The following is a 17,881-nucleotide window of genomic DNA, read 5'->3' on the forward strand; positions in this document are numbered from 1 at the left end:
CCTACAAAGGATTCGAAAGTGCGTTCCCATGCGCGGCCGTGGGATTCATCTTACGAATTTTGCTGCTTTTCTTGGCGACCGTGGCGGATTAGTGCACGTGTACTTGGTGCATTGCTGGCCAAGAGAAGTCTACAAGTATCAAACATAGGTCTGAATTTGAGGAAGAAATTTCTGAAAACGTACACTTGGAAGATATTACTGTATGGTAGCGAAATAAGGACTGTGGGAAAAACGGAACAGAAGAGAATCTAAGCATTTGAGATGTGGTGCTACAGAATAATGTTGAAAATGAGGTGGACTGATAAGGTAAGGAATGAGGAGGTTCTGCACAGAACCGGCGATGACTTTTGACAAGACGAAGGGGCACAATGATAGGGCCGGTCGTGGTGGCCGTGCGGTTCTAGGCGCTACAGTCTACTTCCTTGGAACTAGAGGGAGGTTCAAAGAGTGAAAACCGTAAAGGGACAAAGGCACTGGAATACATATAGCAAATAATTGAGGTCATAGGTTGTAAGTGCTACTCTGAGATGAAAAGGTTTGCGCGGGAGAGAAATTCGTGGCTGGACGCATCAAAGAAGTCACACGATGATGAGTGAAAAAATAAATAAAAAAGAGCGTGAAGCCACTAGCTAAGCGGGTGATGGTAGTGGAGTTAATTCAAGCCGACACATTTCGTATGTTCCCGTGCAAATTTGAAAGTGATGTTTTCGTGTGACTCCTTGCCTTTTGACTTTGAACTGTACTCTTGTTTGCCGGCCAGTGTGGCCGAGCGGTTCTAGGCACTTCAGTCTGGAACCGCGCGACCGCTACGGTTGCAGATTCGAATCCTGCCTCGGGCATGGATGTGTGTGATGTTCTTAGGTTAGTTAGGTTTAAGTAGTTGTATGTTCTAGGGGACTGATGACCTCAGATGTTAAGTCCGATAGTGTTCAGAGCCATTTTTTGTATTCCTGCTTCATTGATGAGGTGATTATCGACGGTAGTTGTTAAAAGCCAGTTGGGGAGGGGGGGAGGGCGGTGCATCAACTTTTAGCCGTGTACTTATGTCAGTGCAGTGGTCGTAGATCGTATTTCAGAATCTTTGTGAAAGTAGCTGGACTGTCAACGGTATTTTAATCAATGTCTTTTGATTAGTGAGAAGTTATAACCACGGCTCTTGGCTCACAGCTGCGCTGGCGAACCCTTTTTAGACTGATGTTACACGTGCAGCAGTGTAGGGAATTAATGTGGGCGCGCCAACAAACGTTTCCTATTAATCTCATGACGCGTACGTCGCGTACTGTGTTCCGCGCGTCGCACTGGGCCATGGACTCGTGGCTTCTGGCGGCGGTCGCGAGTTTGGCTTACTTAGCGCGATGCCAGGGGAGCTCCGGAGTACGTACGAAAACAGAGTTTGAAACTATCCGTTGGGTGTTAACAGTCGAGACCACACTGGGAAACACTAACGATGTCAGTGCGTTTTATTACTGACAGCTGGTGCGCGCCCGAGGCACGGATGCTCGATTTTCGATTTCGTGCGGGCTGTCAGTTATTCCTGTTCCTCCACGCCAAGGGAGGACAGTGAGCGCCTCGATGCGGAGATTAAGTGCCGTGGACAACCTGGTGTTGACTATAGGGGCTGAGTTCGACAATCTTCGGTTGTAAAAGCGGACAGATGGCCTACACAGCTACTTACGGTTGTCAGTTTAATGGTGGACAGCAATAACAAGCAATGAGTAACCATACCTTGGACAGCTGCCTCCTCCTAATGGGCTTACGGAATGAATCGAATCACACTTATTCGTTCGACGTGGATCAGAGAAATAGGTAATAGCGGCGAAAGAACACGGGCATTGTAAGCTCAAATTATGGTTAAAGGTCGACTGGATTAATGAGGTCCAGCACACGTCCCCTCAAACCGATAGCAGGGTATGAGTACTCCCAAAAAACTGCATGAGGCGATGGCCCTAATTTGACTCCAAGTCCTCGTAGGGGCAACTTGATGAGTTTTCTCATATAGGCAAAGTTTGCACGGTGTCAAACGAGTTCACGGTACGGTTCATACCGTCACCACAGGACACCGAATAAATGCTCACATTAATTCACATGCATAGCTTCGCAGACAACGTGTGCTTCCAGCTTGGCGATGCAGTACCTCATCGATCACTGAACAGTGTCAGAATAACTTAGTAGCTCTCCATGGACGTTAGCGTGCTTGTGTCCCTCGCCCCCTCCCGCTTGCAGGTAACCTGACTCAAACCAGTGAGCATATCTGGAATATCATCGGACTGAGTGACCGTGACGTTGCTCCCAGTTCGTAGCAATCTACGGGAACTCCAGGCAGCGGTTAATCGCCAACGAAATCATCACAACAGAGCTGTACACTATCTGATCCTAAGTATTCGGACTGCACTACGTAATGCTGGACTGGCCACTACATGTCTGGAGAACTGGACCCTCCAGTATAAAAGGGGGTGAGGAGTATTGCGTTGTCAGAAGCGAAGCAGTATCAGCGTAATATTCAGTGGATCATTGGATTTCTCCTGAGTAACAAATCCATCAGGGACACTTCAGTCCTTCTAAAGCTGCCCGAAACGACTGTCGCTGATGCGATTCGGAAGTCGAAACGCGAAGGAAGAGCCACACCCAATCCATGACCAGGCAGATGTCACCTACTGACGGACAGGGACCGTAGCACACTGCGCAGCGTGGATGTAAAAACGTCGCATGAAATCAGCGGAAGGAATAACTTGTGAATTCCAAAGTGCTACTAGCCGCCTAGCTAGCACAATGACTGTGCGTAGGGAATTAAAAATAATCGGATGCATTAGTCGAGCAGCTCGTCATAAGACACACATTTCTGTAGTCAGAGCTAAGCTACGATTGAGGTGATGTGAAGAGCGACGCATCTGGACAGGGGATGGCTGGAAACGAGCAATTTCCAGTGAGGAATCACGCTATAACCCGCGGCAATCCGCTCGAAATCTGAGTTTGGCGAACGCCTGCAGAAAGTCACCTGCCACCATGTATAGTGCTAACAATGAAGTACAGCCGAGGTGGTGTTGCGGTATGGAGGAGATTTCCGTGGTCGGGGTGTGGTCCGCCTATTGCGTTTAAGAAAGTGATAAATGCGGACGGATGTGGACAGATTTTACGGAACTGTGTGCTGCATACAGCGGAGGAACAGTTCGGAGACGATGACTGCATTAGCATAACGATGCACTCTGCCATAAAGCAGCGTCTCTAAGGGAATCGCTTGTGGACAGGAACATTCCTGAAATGAACTGTGCTGCCCAGAGTTCCGACCTGATCAGTCAGAACGTCGGTTTCTCTCCAGACCCGAGTCTCCTACAACGATACCTTCACTGGTTTCGGTTCTGGAGAAAGAATGGACGGACTTTCTCCGTTAGATATTCTGACACCTCAACGACAGAGTGATGAAGGAGAAGTATGTTCCGTAATAGGAGTCTCGATATTTCCGATCAGATGTTTAAGTTTGGCGGATATAGCGCAGTGGTGCTTCACTGATATGACAAACGTTCAGTCCATGAAAGTATTAGGAAAACGTGTTGGTTCGGTACTTTCTGTATCCATGTATGTATATTACAGTTCTTCGCCTAAGCCATTTTATCGATTTCAACCAAACTTGGTACACATGTCAGTTACAGTCTTGCAAAGAACTACTGGGGGCGGGGGGGGGGGGGTAAGAACCACCTACCTCTGAAAGGGGTGGGTGTGGGGATGAGAAAGGAGCTTAACTGACGCGCAAATAGCCAGAATATATTCATCTAGTATTTGAGAGCGAGAGCACATAGTGACATGTAACCAGCTTTACATATTAATTTCAAACTTTTCCTGTACTTTTGCTCACTGAAATGCCCCATATAAATTGATGAAAGGAAAAAAGTTTATAGCTCACTACATTTTCGCTGTTCATGCAGTAAACTGCAGCATCAGACTTGTAATCTGATAATTCTTAAGTATTACCTCTATTTGGAACACTTTTTGCGGAAATTATTCCCTTATACCTCTGAATGTGCTGGCAGAGAAAGTCATTTTACGACTCGTAGTTCACGAGACATGACGTCATAAACACTGAGATGTGCGAAAAACTAACGCATTGTGCATGAAGTTTTAATTTATTGCTTCTGTACTACTAACGCTGTTCGCAACACATTTCGCGAATAGTATTAATGTAGATGTAACTGCAAAATTCTATCACTGTACGACATAGTTTAGAAGGTACTGAAACATCCCCTTAGAAAAGTTAATGAATTACTGTGCTGATAAACCTCTTACGTTATTTTATTTTCAAACAGCTGAGCAGAACTGAACGTACTCAGACATTTCTCTCTCTACTTATTCTGATTATCACTAAACTGACACACAATATTTTTTTAGCGCAACGCAATCTGACTTTCAATAATCCCTACAAAAGAATGGTGACCCTGACTAACAATAACCTATACCTTACATGAATCACTTACCTCACAAAAACCTTCGTTACTCAAACTAACGCAATACAGCGTGCGCCAATACTACCAGCTGAATAAAAGATTCTAACTACTGAAGGCACTAACTACTGATAGGCATAGTTAGCAAATGAAAGATTTTGATAAAGAACAAACAATGTGTTTACTTTAATAGTGTTCAAAAGTTATCATATATGTATCAGTTCGTGACATCCAGTCTTACAAATTTCGTTTTTCTGACGGACACACGTCCAGATCGTCCCCTCTCAAAAACTCTGCCATCTCTCTTCCCACATCCACCACTGCTGGCGGCTCACCTCCAACTGCGCAACGCTACGCGCTGTACACATCCAACTGCCCAGCACTACAATAGCGAATATTCCAACAATGGAAACCAGCCACAAACTTCACACAGCGCAGTCAGTGATTTTCATATAGAGCGCTACGTGACGTTACCAACATAAAAACCTAAACATCCTACTTACAGCTTGACGTCATAAACATTGAACTGCGTGAAATGAAACTGCAGAGCAAAAAAGGTGAAACATGCGTGAAATGTGTTAAATATATGTGAAATTTGCGTATGTGGACCAAGTTATAGACAAAAAAACTCGTTCGAAACTACGTGATCAATTTCAACCAAATTTACTACACATGTTACTTACTATCTGGAAAGAAATACTATAATGAGCAGTCTCGTGTTGGAGTGGGTACGATAACGTGCAGAGATAAAGGAAGATGAGGAGATGGACAAACTTGGAGAGGGAAGGAGGAGATGGAAACAGATAGGGGGAAGGGGATGGAGAGGGAGGGAAACAAATGGAAGAGGTGGAGATGGACAAGAAGAAGGGAGAGGAGGAGATGGACAGAGAAAGGAAAGAGGAGTAGGTAGACAGAAAGAAAGAGGACGAAGAGAGGGACAGAGATAGGGGAGGAGGAAATTGACAGAGAAAAAGGGGACGAGGAGAGGGACAGAGTGAGGGGGAAGGAGATGAACTAATAGAAGACTGAAATAAATCAGCTAGCTGTTAATAAACATGCTTGTCTGACGAAACTTCCTGTGTTGTACGAATCAACCTCCTGGCACACAGTACGGAGCGTCTGCTGCGGAGACGGAGTGTGGCAAAGAATACGGAGTGAGTTGTGAGCACAGCCGCTGGCCTTGAGGCGGCGGCCAGATAAGCCGAGCCGTGATAAGCCGGCCAGAGGCGCTGATCAAAGGCGCCGCGCCGCGGATCACCGTTTATTGTGTTGACGCTGTGGGCCGCCGTATATGGGCGGCGTCTGGCGCCCGCCCGCGTCCGCAGCGCCTCACAGCGGCTGGCGGCTGGGCGGCGTCCGAGCGAGGTGGGACTCAGACTGGGACAGTTCAGGCTCCCTCTGGAGTGTCAGCACTTACGTTTTCCCGTGTTATCAATTCGCTACGGTTGAGTTCTGTAATTTTCTGTACATGAAGGTAATGGTTCAATTTCTTTCCCCTTCCTGGTTATCAAGTAAACCTGTCCTCATTCTAAAAGCCGCCTTTTACGCCACAGAATTTTAGTTCACATCATTCTATTGGAGATGATGTCTTGCCTTGCACCGTCCTTTGAACTGTCTTGTGCAGCATGTATACGGGCTCCTACAGTTTAGTGTGGACTTCGGGCCACACTATGACTTGGCATTTTTAACATGTACAAATAATTCCTAAAGGTAAAACTTAAAAACTTTGTGTTCTGCCTTACGGCAGGTCTTGTCATGGGGGAAGCCTTGTCAGAGAGGCCCACCGCATGAGCGTATAGGGAAGTGATTCCAGTGGTGGTACCCGTTGTCTTCCACTGACGATGATGAAATGATAATGAGGACAACACAACACCCAGTCCCTGAGCGGATAAAATCTCCGACCTAGCCGGGAATCGAACCCGGTTCCCTTGGCGTGACAGATCGCCACGCTGTCCTCTCAGCTATCGGGGCGGACAAAAGTAAAAGAAGCTAAAAATAACAGAAATATTACTAGGCCCAGCTGAAGACTGAATCTAAATTTGCTATTACTCCACCGATACTCTTTTTGTGGATTTAGAGACCACGCGGTAATAGCTCGGAATATTTTAATAAGTGGGAACTGAAACTAAGAGGACACGACAGGTCGTGTCGGGATTGCTCCGTCGGTAAGCACAATTCCCTCGAAAATCAAATTAGTTGGTAGGAGTCCCGGTCCGCGCACAGTTTTAAACAGTGAGAGAGTATCAGCTATAGCTGTATAGCTTTTATAACGTTTAACCTTTGACAGTTCACGTTTATCTGTGACAGAAGCTCTTGTACGAATTGCTTAGACTGTGAAACATGCCAACTGAAGTTTCAATTTAGGTTTTAGTTGCGTGATTTTTGTCTCCTCCATAAATATGAAAGGTGCATTGTAATTGATACCGGAAACTAACAGAGTAAGTGGAAGAATAGGCCGGGCGGGTTGGCTGAGCGGTTCTAGGCGCTTCAGTCTGGAACCGCGCGATCGCTACGGTCGCAGGTTCGAATCCTGCTTCGGGCATGGATGGGTGTGATGTCAAATGGCTCTGAGCACTATGGGACTTAACATCTCAGGTCATCAGTCCCCTAGAACTTAGAACTAGTTAAACCTAACTAACCTAAGGACATCACATACATCCATGTCCGAGGCAGGATTCGAACCTGTGACCGTAGCGGCAGCGCGGCTCCAAACTGAAGCGCCTAGAACCGCTCGGCCACCAACGGCCGGCGGTGTGATGTCCTTAGGTTAGTCAGGTTTAAGTAGTTCCAAGTTCTAGGGGACTGATGACCTCAGAAGTTAAGTCCCATAGCGCTCAGAGCCATTTTTGAAAGTATAGAATGAAAATAAATAAATAAAGCGTTCGAGTATAGATGCGTCTCGAAACGAGCCCTTTGTGAGGTAACTGTGAATGTGTGTGGTTACGAGTCGCCACTGACTTAAGAATTATTATCCTAATTTGTATAAATGTATTTGAAATTTAAAGTTTTTGATGAAGATCGCGTGTAAGTAGGGGTTAGTTTTCATCTGTGTCCTATCTTTACAAGAAATAAAATACAGTAATCACAGGCAAATGATGTTCCTCGCAAATAAAGATTTCGGTCACTGAGTGGTTATAATCAGCGTAGAAAACTCAGTTGCGAGTATGTGTACATGTAAGTGGCTTTAATGTTTTAACTTAACATTTCGTGCACTGAAGATGGCCACACAGTGACCGAAATCTGGTTTTGCAATAAAGATTATTTGCGACTGATAGCTGTACTTTTTACTAACTGAAATAAATACAGTGGCTGAGCACATCGTCTTCCACATCGAATCAACCCTTATAATAATACTATTTTAGCACCAATTACTGTACACTTGTCCATGTTAAAGCAGGTGTTCCACGTGTCACCCTTGCATTTGGACGCAATAGCAGGACCTACATACTAATTCTTTCATTCTCGGATCATTTCGTAAATATTGATAAGGTTGCACAATTCACTGCTCCAGTTATTCAGCCACACCAATTGGGAGGGGGGGGAGGGGGGGCAGTACATTTCACTTTCGAGATATCAGATACATTGAGGTCACATGGACTTGGAGGCAAAGTTACAGCCTCTAGTTGATATCTCCATCTTCGACCATACTGCCGGTTAGTTGTCGTCTTACATTAACAACAAAGAACAAAGGTCACATCATGCAGGTATAAAATTTGGCAACCAAGAGCCATAGATGAAATTCGAGACCAATCAGATGGACACTTAAAAGTTTACATTCCCAGTACTTCTGTACTGACGAGAACTGTTATTTGATACTGAAGTCAGTGGCAGCTCGTAACCACTCATGTCTTGCAAATATAAGGCAATCAAACTAAACAGAGGCAGATGGAAAAAAGTAAATAAACTGTTTATTACCTCAAAAGTAGTCCCCATAGCTGTTCATACATTTATCCCACTGTCAGGCAAGGGCGTCAATGGCTTCATGAAAAAGTGTTCGCGGCTGCGTACAGAGACATGGTCGTGCACATCTTCGTCCGAAGCAAATCGATCGCTACGAATGTCTTTATTCAGAACTCCAAAAATATGGAAATCGCATGGGGAGAGATCGGGACTGTTTGGTGGATGTGTAAGGGCTTCCCAGCGAAACTTATACAGCGTAGTATAAGCAACCCACGTGCAGCAAAGGTTGCTTCGGCGACGCTTCGGAAGTTACGTCAGTTTGCTTCTGTGAACAACTGTAAACACTGCTCCAAGGAAGCCGGCCGGTGTGGCCGAGCGGTTCTAGGCGCTTCAGTCTGGAACCGCGCGACCGCTACGGTCGCAGGTTCGAATCCTGCCTTGGGCATGTATGTGTGTGATGTCCTTAGGTTAGTTAGGTTTAAGTAGTTCTAAGTTCTAGGGGACTGATGACCTCATGTGTTAAGTTCCATAGTGCTCAGAGCCGTTTGAACCATGTTTTGCTCCAAGAAGGCAATGGCCGTCTTGTCTCACGGTGCGGTGAATATATTAACAGTTATGGTGATTAATTTTGAAATAATAAACTGTTTATTTGCTTTTTTCCATCTGCCTCCTTTTCATTTGACCGCTTGTTATAGCCTGAAGTGGACCTGTTGATAATATAACGCTCTTTCTTCAACTATCGTTGTTGTTTTCACTAAGAATTATTGTGATGCACCGTGCAGATTAGTCAGAATTCAGCCACCGACTTGACAATGGTCGGAATGGTTTTCAGCGGGGATATCGAAAGAAAATTTAATGATGTTTGGAATACGGGAATTCAGCCGAGAGACGTCGTCGACAACCGGCGATATTTCGACAGGAGCACATCCTGTCATGTTCAATGCAAAACAGAAGCAAGGACGAGCTCTGCAACGAATTTATGACCTAGGTTTGCAGTGCAATTCCGAAACATAACACACACACACACACACACACACACACACACACACACACACTGCAAACACTGCCGCCACCGCCATCAAGCAATCTAAGATTACCGACGTCAAAAATTTTCGACAGTGAAAATTAATGACCAACGGGTGAGGCAGCATTAACTCTGTCCTCTGTCGAAATATCGGCTGTTGTCGATGACGTCAACCGGCTGCATTCCTGTAAGTTATCTGAACATCTTATACGCCTGGAGAAGCTCGCAATAATGCCTCTGATGGACGCCCGAACGGTAATGAAGTTCATTAAAATGTTGCGTGAGGAGTTGTGTGGTGGAGAGGTGGAAGCAAGACGCAGGCAGCACTGGCCACTGCGGGGGCGGAAGTCGGCGCTTGTGGGAGGCGTAGCACCCCCGCACCCATTGTCTGCCAGCCCTCTGACGCCAAGGACACGCCTCGTTTCCGCGGCCTCTCCACCTGACACGCCACGTGTTGTGTAAACAGCGGCCAACCGTGCCTGGCAATTCCGGCAGCGGCTTACCGCCTCCCTGACACGTGCTCGCCTACTCCGCACACCTGCTGACAGCCTGCGCTCATCTCCTTATGCTCATCATCTTACTGCCCAACTTCACGGATTACGCGCTCTGGCTCAGCTGCGTCCACAGAGCTAACTGAAGACCTGAGCTGGTGGCTGCACCGTCGTGACTGTACACGAGGAACATGGACCGGCAGGAGCTAATGTACACTCCAATATTCTCACAAGCCAGCGCTGCCTCACACCAATGCCCTGCAAACTGCAACCATTAAACAATGACCGGTACTTTTGTTTGATAACACTTCTCGGAGCCAACGCCTTGACAACATTTACTCACAGTGCGGTGTGCCAGGACAGACCACTATAGGTATCGTATTGGGCACTGTATTTTTAGCCATTGCCATTTGCTAAGTGGCACTCAAAATGGTTCAGATGGCTGTGAGGACTTAGGGACTTAACATCTGAGGTCATCAGTCCCCTAGAACTTAGAACTACTCAAACCTAACTAACCTAAGGACACCACAGACATCCATGCCCGAGGCAGGATTCGAACCTGCGACTGCAGCGGTCGCCCGGTTCCAGACAGAAGCGCCTAGAACCGCTCCGCCACACCGGCCGGCTAAGTGGCGCTCCCCCACCACTTTGTGCACATTGCGCCTAACTTTTAACTGTCCGTCATTTCCTGACGGAATACCCTTTTTTTAACCGCTTACGTTCCCGTTTGGGTTTGCCGTCTGAGTTATCGGCCGGTTTAGCGAACGGCGCGCAGGCTATCAACAGCGTTTTACTTTTTATCCGTCGTAGCAATATAGCGAAAGCCATTTAATTTTTAGTTCTGGACCTCCGTTTTTCGATGGCGTATTTTGTAGCCCTTTCCCGCGTCCCTGTTTTTAATTGATTCAACAATTTCTCTCACAATATCATAGCTGCCCAGGTCTGTGTAAGGGGTGAGGAGTTTTCCCAAAGGTAGTGTTTCCTTGTGTTGATCATAACTTCGTGGAAACTGCTGCCTAATAGCACATTTACACTTATCATCAAAGGGATATTAAATGTGCGCACTTCTCTGCCCCTTCTGATTGATAGAGACTTGAACTGCACTTCGCTAGGCATCCTACTTCCATAACAGGCAGTGCATCAACTTAGATTTAACATAGTCTAGTACTTCACCATTCCATTACGTTTCATCTCACCACTAACACTTCTTTCGTCTTCTCGTCGTCAGTAAATTAGGTGATAGTCGTTCCGGCGTAATGACAAGCGCCAACACGAAGATCAATAACAGTACTGGAGAGAGGGCTGTGAGACAACGTCAGCCAATAGCACGCTGAATAGGACGTCAACACGACAGGAGCGGCATCTACACGAAGAGAGTAAAAGTGACGGTCCACCTAGCCTCGGTCGCACTAGTAGACCCGGAGAGTAGAAGACGCCCACCAGAAGAGCCACAGTGATATTAACGACAGCAGCGGCTTATGAACTTGAGTGATTAGCTTGCATGGAAATTGTATACATCAAAGGAAACTGGTTATTTGCATGTCGCCAGCTGCTTGCGACCCATCATGTAGAAACGAAAGTTAAGTATCGTCAGGCCAATTGCTGTAATAAGCTCCATTAATATGATTTGCTTGTATGGTGTCTAGCTATCCGAGAAAACAGCTCCTTAGCCACCCTGTAAGACACGAGTGGGCGGGATCCCGGTGCGGTTGCCAGCGCAGCCATTTTTCATAACCACTTCTCGTACTTGGCAAATGGTTCAAATGGCTCCGAGCACTGTGCGACTTAACTGCTGAGGTCATCAGTCCCCTAGAACTTAGAACTACTTAAACCTAACCAACCTAAGGACATCACACACATCCATGCCCGAGGCAGGATTCGAAACTGCGACCGTAGCTCTCTCACTTGCATTACGAAGAAAGAATGCGTTCTACAGGGGTGGACAAAAATATGGAAACGCCAAAAACCCAACACATTACCATCCCTCATACGGTGCAGGAAAACCGATAGAATCAAAACAGCTTCCAATCGCCTAGAGAAGAAAAAACCTGTATGGTTTTCAAGCGCATCTTAATACTACACCTCCTCCAAAATAGTGGGAAGTTCGGTCAACGATGATGGAGATGGACAGCAATTGCGCATCCTGCTCTCTAAAGTAGCTCACAAAGGCTCAATAATACGAGATCTAATGATATGGTCGCCAGGGCAAATGCGACAACCAGTCCTTGTGTTCACAGAACCAGTTCTGGACGAAGTGAGCTGTTTCAACAAGGACCCTCTCGTCTTGGAACACATCCTCAGCATTAGGGAACAAACACTGTACAACGGGATGGACCTGATCAACTAAAATGGTCATATAATTTTCGGCTGTAATGCGACCTTTCAGAGTAATCATCGGACCCATGGAATACGCCGGAATGGTTGCTCAGATCATGTCCGTATTCCCGCCATATTTCACTCGTGGGACGTATACACCCCAGAAGATGGAAACAGTGTGAAACAAGAGTCACGTGACCACATGACTTTCTTCCATTGTTCCGTAGTCTAAGTTTTATGGCTTCGACACCACTCTTCCAGTTACGGACCTTTGCATCGTGGAGTTTCCTCCGCGTTGTTTTGGTGCTGACAAGATTTGCGAATGCGGCATTCAGTTCCACAGCCACGTTTGCCGCCGTCGTCCTCTTGTTATTCGTCACAGTTCTCTCCAATGATGGTGAGTCACGATCACTCAGCACGCTCGTTTGTGCACGTTGCGACTAAGCGGATAATGTTTTTCCGCTTTCCCTGTATGCGGTGTCTCTTGAAGCACCGTGGTTACAGACGTACCCACCACAGGAGTACCAATAATTTGTCCAAGTTGGAATTTACTTAGTTCCAATACAATGAACTCACGACTACAGAGAACAGTGTTCTAATCGCGACTGACAACTTCAACGTATTTGGGGTACTGAGCAATCTCCATTTGTAGTCAAATACAACAGCTCAATCTGCAGGCTTGACTAGCAACTGCATTTATGTTCAAGCTTGCGTTTCTCACGATATTTCCATTTTTTAAAAGTTTTATTGGTTTAAGGCAAATCTCATTTCAGAAGATAAAATTGTTTCACATAATGATACAAAAAAGAATTTGGTCTGAGATCATTAAAAAATATCAAAAATTACTGAACGAGATAATTAGTCTGCAACGCACACTTGTCTGACTGCACTGTTACAATAAAAACCATAAATTTTTAACACAAAATTCAGTTTTATATATATAAATATTCAGGATCCCCTCCGTACCCGACTGTGTCGCTACATTTGATGTGGCAGAACCCGGTTCGATTCCCGGTACCTCCTCAATTTTTTTCTAAGATATGGTTCTCTGGTACCGTGTGGCCAACCTAGGAGCTGCTTGAATAAAGAAGCAGCGGTACCACAGAATACATCTACTGCCAATAAATGGTGGAGAACTTTGCGACATGCTGATGAACGTCCCTCGATTATAGAGTGCTCCCTGTGCTGCTTTGTGAACAGCGCGTTCTTTTATACATACAGGATGTGCAGAAAAAAAGTGCCACATATTCCTACAGGAGGTGGTGCTGGTCAAAACTAGAAACAAAGTTCCTATAATGATTATGGGAAATTTTTCTCTAGTTTTGACCAATGGCTTGAAGCTTTCTCCCTGGAGGTAAGACTCTTCACACATCCGGTGATCAGGTATTCGTGCTCTTCAGGATAATGATGTTCACAATCAGATGTTGGTCTTGGAGCAGTAGCTTTAGAGTCGACTAAACGGCCACGATAAATCAGTCCAAAGCATTATCAAGTGACTTGTAGTTTCTTTACACAGCATCCTCTCTATGCACTCGCTATCTCCAACATCTAGAATGAATAAGATTTACTGCAGTAACTTACTTTTTCTACGTAGAACACCTTTTCAGACTGTCATGTCTGCCAGTAAATGCCACAGGATCGCGTTTCTGTTAAGAAGCGTCAGCGTAGAAGAGCATTCAAAAATATAGGTCTAGAAACTTGCCGGTGAAATCCAACATAGAGATAGCATTAAATTTCATTCGTCACAGAGTGAATGCTTTTAAATTTCGTGTGATTTTTAACAAAGAAAATTTCCGTCTCGAGAAAAGCCGTAGCAAAGACTGTACTATCCGCTCTGTTTATCAGTAAACAGGCGCCAGAAACATACGTCTTCTGCTTTACATCTCCTGTCCTGTGTTATGACTTGGAAGTGGAGCAATCACTTGTATTGCATATGATTGTAAAAGTAATGACCTGGTCTTATTAAAGGAACTACCCTGGCAACCCCCAAAGTGATCTAGGAAATATGCAAAGAGCAAATCAATACAGCCGGACAGGAATGTGAGTGCCACTTCTCCTGAATGCTAGTAACGTGTCTTAACAGTCTCGTTGTAGTGTTCATATCTACGAGATATAACAGGTACATTGCCTTCAGCAGATACGCACACTGATACAATTTCCAGAAGCTCTCGATTAAATACATCTCTTCCTGTGATGTACCGACATTCTGTTTCACGGCAGGTTATGGTCCGCTCAAGTTTGCACCAAATAATAGGTAATACTAGCCACTGGTAATATAGTTACAAGGCTTTCGAAACTAGCATGTGAGAGACTCCTAGAAATAAGGGATTTAAAAAGCAATCACAATGGTAATCGTATTTCATTGTTCTTTGAAGAAGTCGGCAATTTATCTGTGTGCTATAATGGCCGACTCTCATATGTCGTAATTTGAATGTGGTGAAACCGTTTTATTTCTGGTCTTGCAGCGCTGTACAATGAATGCTGTATCTGGCAAGAAATACCAGTGATGTTATTTTGGCTGTGTGACGTATGATGTAAGCGGTTTGCCTGGAATTCCCCGTGAAAAAGAAAAGCTGAACATAATTTAAACAATGAAATATTTTGTAGTTGTAGATACAGTGACATATTTTAGAGAAGGACTCTAGATTTTGAAATAATAATCATCTTGCTCGCTTTATCTGCTCCATTTTTTCATTTTTAAAGAGCAAAAGTATGTACAGTGGCACAACAGAAACGAACGAAATGAAGTTAGTAATCCGCTTAAATAAAGATAAATTTATGCGTAAACCTTACTTTTTGCAAGACGGATTTTCAAGTGGCTGTGATTGACACAATGTGCATCTCCGTACAGCTAATATCACGGAAACACGAGGTCTGTCTAAAAAGTATCCGACCTTTGATTTTTCCGCGAAAAATACAGACGATAGTGCGGCGCCACTGTACACAGTAAAGGAAGAGACCTTTATGCGCATTTGTGAATTTTGTCCCCGCCTTCCAGCACGTCAGTCGCTGAGTGAGGTGTTACACGACGTGTTCGTCGGATTACCGATTCTCTCAAGATGCCTGAACGTGCTGAGAAAAGATACTGCATCAAATTTTGTCAAAAGCTTGGTGATTCTCAAAGCGCAACAATTCGCAGGATTCAACAGGTGTGTGGAGAAGATACGATGGGTGTAACACAAATTAAGGAATGGTTCAACCGATTAAAAAATGTCCGCACATCAGCGGAGAGTGACCAGCTTTCTGGCAGGCCCCAAACTGCTCGGAGTGCAGTTCCTGTTGAGAGGGTGCAAAATTTGCTGACGGCAGATCGTCGTTTGACCGTGAGGGAGATTGCTCAAGAGGTTGGAGTGAGTAAAGATTCTGCACATGCAATTTTGCATGATGATTTGAACATGCACCGAGTGGCTGCGAAATTCGTGCCCAAGTTGACGCCGCCGGAGCAAAAAGACCTCCGTTTTGACGTTGCACAGGACCTTCTGGACACCACCAACACTGATCCCGAGTTTCTGAACACCATGATAACTGTAGAGGACTCAAGTATGTGACACCCACGACCCAGAAACAAAAAGACAGTCTTCGCAATGGAAGCACCCCAAGTCTCCAAGTCCGAAGAAAGTGCGGCAGGTGCGAAGCAAAATCAAGGTAATGCTGACTGTCTTCTTTGATGTCCGTGGAATTGTGCATCACTAATACGCACCGGAAGCACGGACAGTGGCGAAGGGGTACTATCAAGATGTTCTACGGTGACTCCGTGGCGCAGTTCGGCGCAAAAGACCAGACATATGGTCGGCGGAAAACTCTCAACTGCATCACGACAACGCCTCCGCACATTCATCCCACTTGATCCAAAATTTCTCGGCCAAACATGGAATTACAGCCGTTCGCCAACCTCCCTACCCTCCAGACATGGCTCCTTGCGACTTTTGCTTGTTTCCAAAATTAAAGACGCAACTGAAAGGATCCCGTATTGAGAGTAGAGAAGAGATGATGTGGAACACGACGACAGAGCTGATCGCCATTCCAAAAGAAGACTGCCAGAGATGTTTCCGGCAGTGGAAGGATCGGTGAGCTAAGTGCTTGCAAGCACAAGGGGCTTACTTTGAAGGGGACTAGGGTCCCAACCCCGTCAGGTATTCGAAATATTTTTTCTGGCCAAAGGCCGGATACTTTTCAGACAGACCTCGTACATTCGACTCATCGTAATTACATTACTGTCCTCCCACATTTTCAGTAATAACAAATGGTAGGTATCAAAGCGAGATTATCGACAACGAACATGTTCGCCGTCAAAACCAGTTACGTATTCACATCTACGAGACTAAGCCGCTTCCCTCTCTATACTCAGTCGATTTAAGAACCATATTTAAAAAAAAAAAGACACAACATTGTGTCATGAATGAAGAATGATTGACGTTTTATGCATTCTGGCCAACGACTGAACAACCAATTCCTCGGAGTGATCTGTGGACCTTCTCCAGCCATTGACCGGATGAAACTGTGGAATGAAATGATAATTAAATCAAGACCCTAAGCTGTCGACAGGCGTTGACATACATCAACGGGGACAGTTGAAAATGTGTGCCCTGAACGGGACTCGAACCCATGGTCTCCTGCTTACATGGCAGACGCTCTATCCATCTGAGCCACCGAGGGCACAGAGGATAGTGCGACTGCAGGGATGTATACCTTGCACGCTACCCGTGTGATCCACACTCCCAACTTAATGTCCACACACTACATTCGTAGTGGCCCTGCCCACTATACTCATTACTCGCGGCAGACAATTTTACCGAGTCCCGTAAGAGTTCGGGCAATGCGTGTGCATCCAGCACAGAAGAAGGAGGTCGATGGCCGGTTAGCCTTAACTATTTGAAGATAAACTGTAAAATATTATTTCACCTAAGTTGACATGTCTATGTGGTACACACTCAGACTTATGTTTCACTCGAGCTGACCTAAGGGTCATCACTTCTAGATGAGATGTCAAAGCTATACGGTACAACGTAGCTTGCTCCAGGTTCACCGCTGTATGTGCAGGAATTATTCTGGCTCTTCGATTTATGACTTTAAAATGCCTCGCGCGAGACCAGTAATTACCGCGAGTCGTCCCAGTGCAAAGTAAAATTTTCAGCTCATATTACGAAGGCTGTACACTTAAATTTGCTTTATGACAATACTGATTTATGCGTCTCTCATTTTCTCAGCTACATTAAAAAGCTGATGTATTGGTTCACTGGCTAAACTTAGTTTTCGAATCTTTTGTTTCACATAGAGAGACACACGCAGAAATTCGGTTACACAAAAAAAGCAACAGAACTAGTCGATCAAACGCTACCAATTGGGGGGGAAAAGATAAAAGTAGCGCAAAAATATAGATGAAATATAGTCTTTCCGATGTGAAAAGACTATCAGTGTAAAACTGTTACATAAATGAAAAAATAGTATCTCTACAAAACCTAAAAAATTTGCTAACGCAAAGAGTGTATGAAGGACAAAGAGTGAATATGGCTACGTGAAATTGACGTGTAGAATCTCTACACAGAAGGCTGCATTTTAAAACGCTAAATGAAAACAAACAACAATACAACAGAGAAATAACAGATCGATATAAGGTAGCGGGTGCGATTAAGGAGTTCTATGAGACTAAATTGCGGTAAGGTTGCTATAGAAGGGCCCGCTCGTATTCTCTGTAGACAGGCCTGTTACCCACAGAC

At 45.2% G+C, this 17,881-nt stretch overlaps 1 non-coding gene across 1 annotated transcript; it reads right to left on the reverse strand.

Moving 5' to 3' along the window:
* Positions 1-16,746: 16,746 nt before the first annotated feature.
* Trnat-ugu lies at positions 16,747-16,821 on the reverse strand. The gene has a single exon. It is a non-coding gene; the product is annotated as a tRNA-Thr (tRNA).
* Between the last annotated feature and the right edge of the window lie 1,060 nt (positions 16,822-17,881).

Source organism: Schistocerca piceifrons, chromosome 2 (assembly GCF_021461385.2).
Source record: "Schistocerca piceifrons isolate TAMUIC-IGC-003096 chromosome 2, iqSchPice1.1, whole genome shotgun sequence".
Lineage (NCBI taxonomy): Eukaryota > Metazoa > Arthropoda > Insecta > Orthoptera > Acrididae > Schistocerca > Schistocerca piceifrons.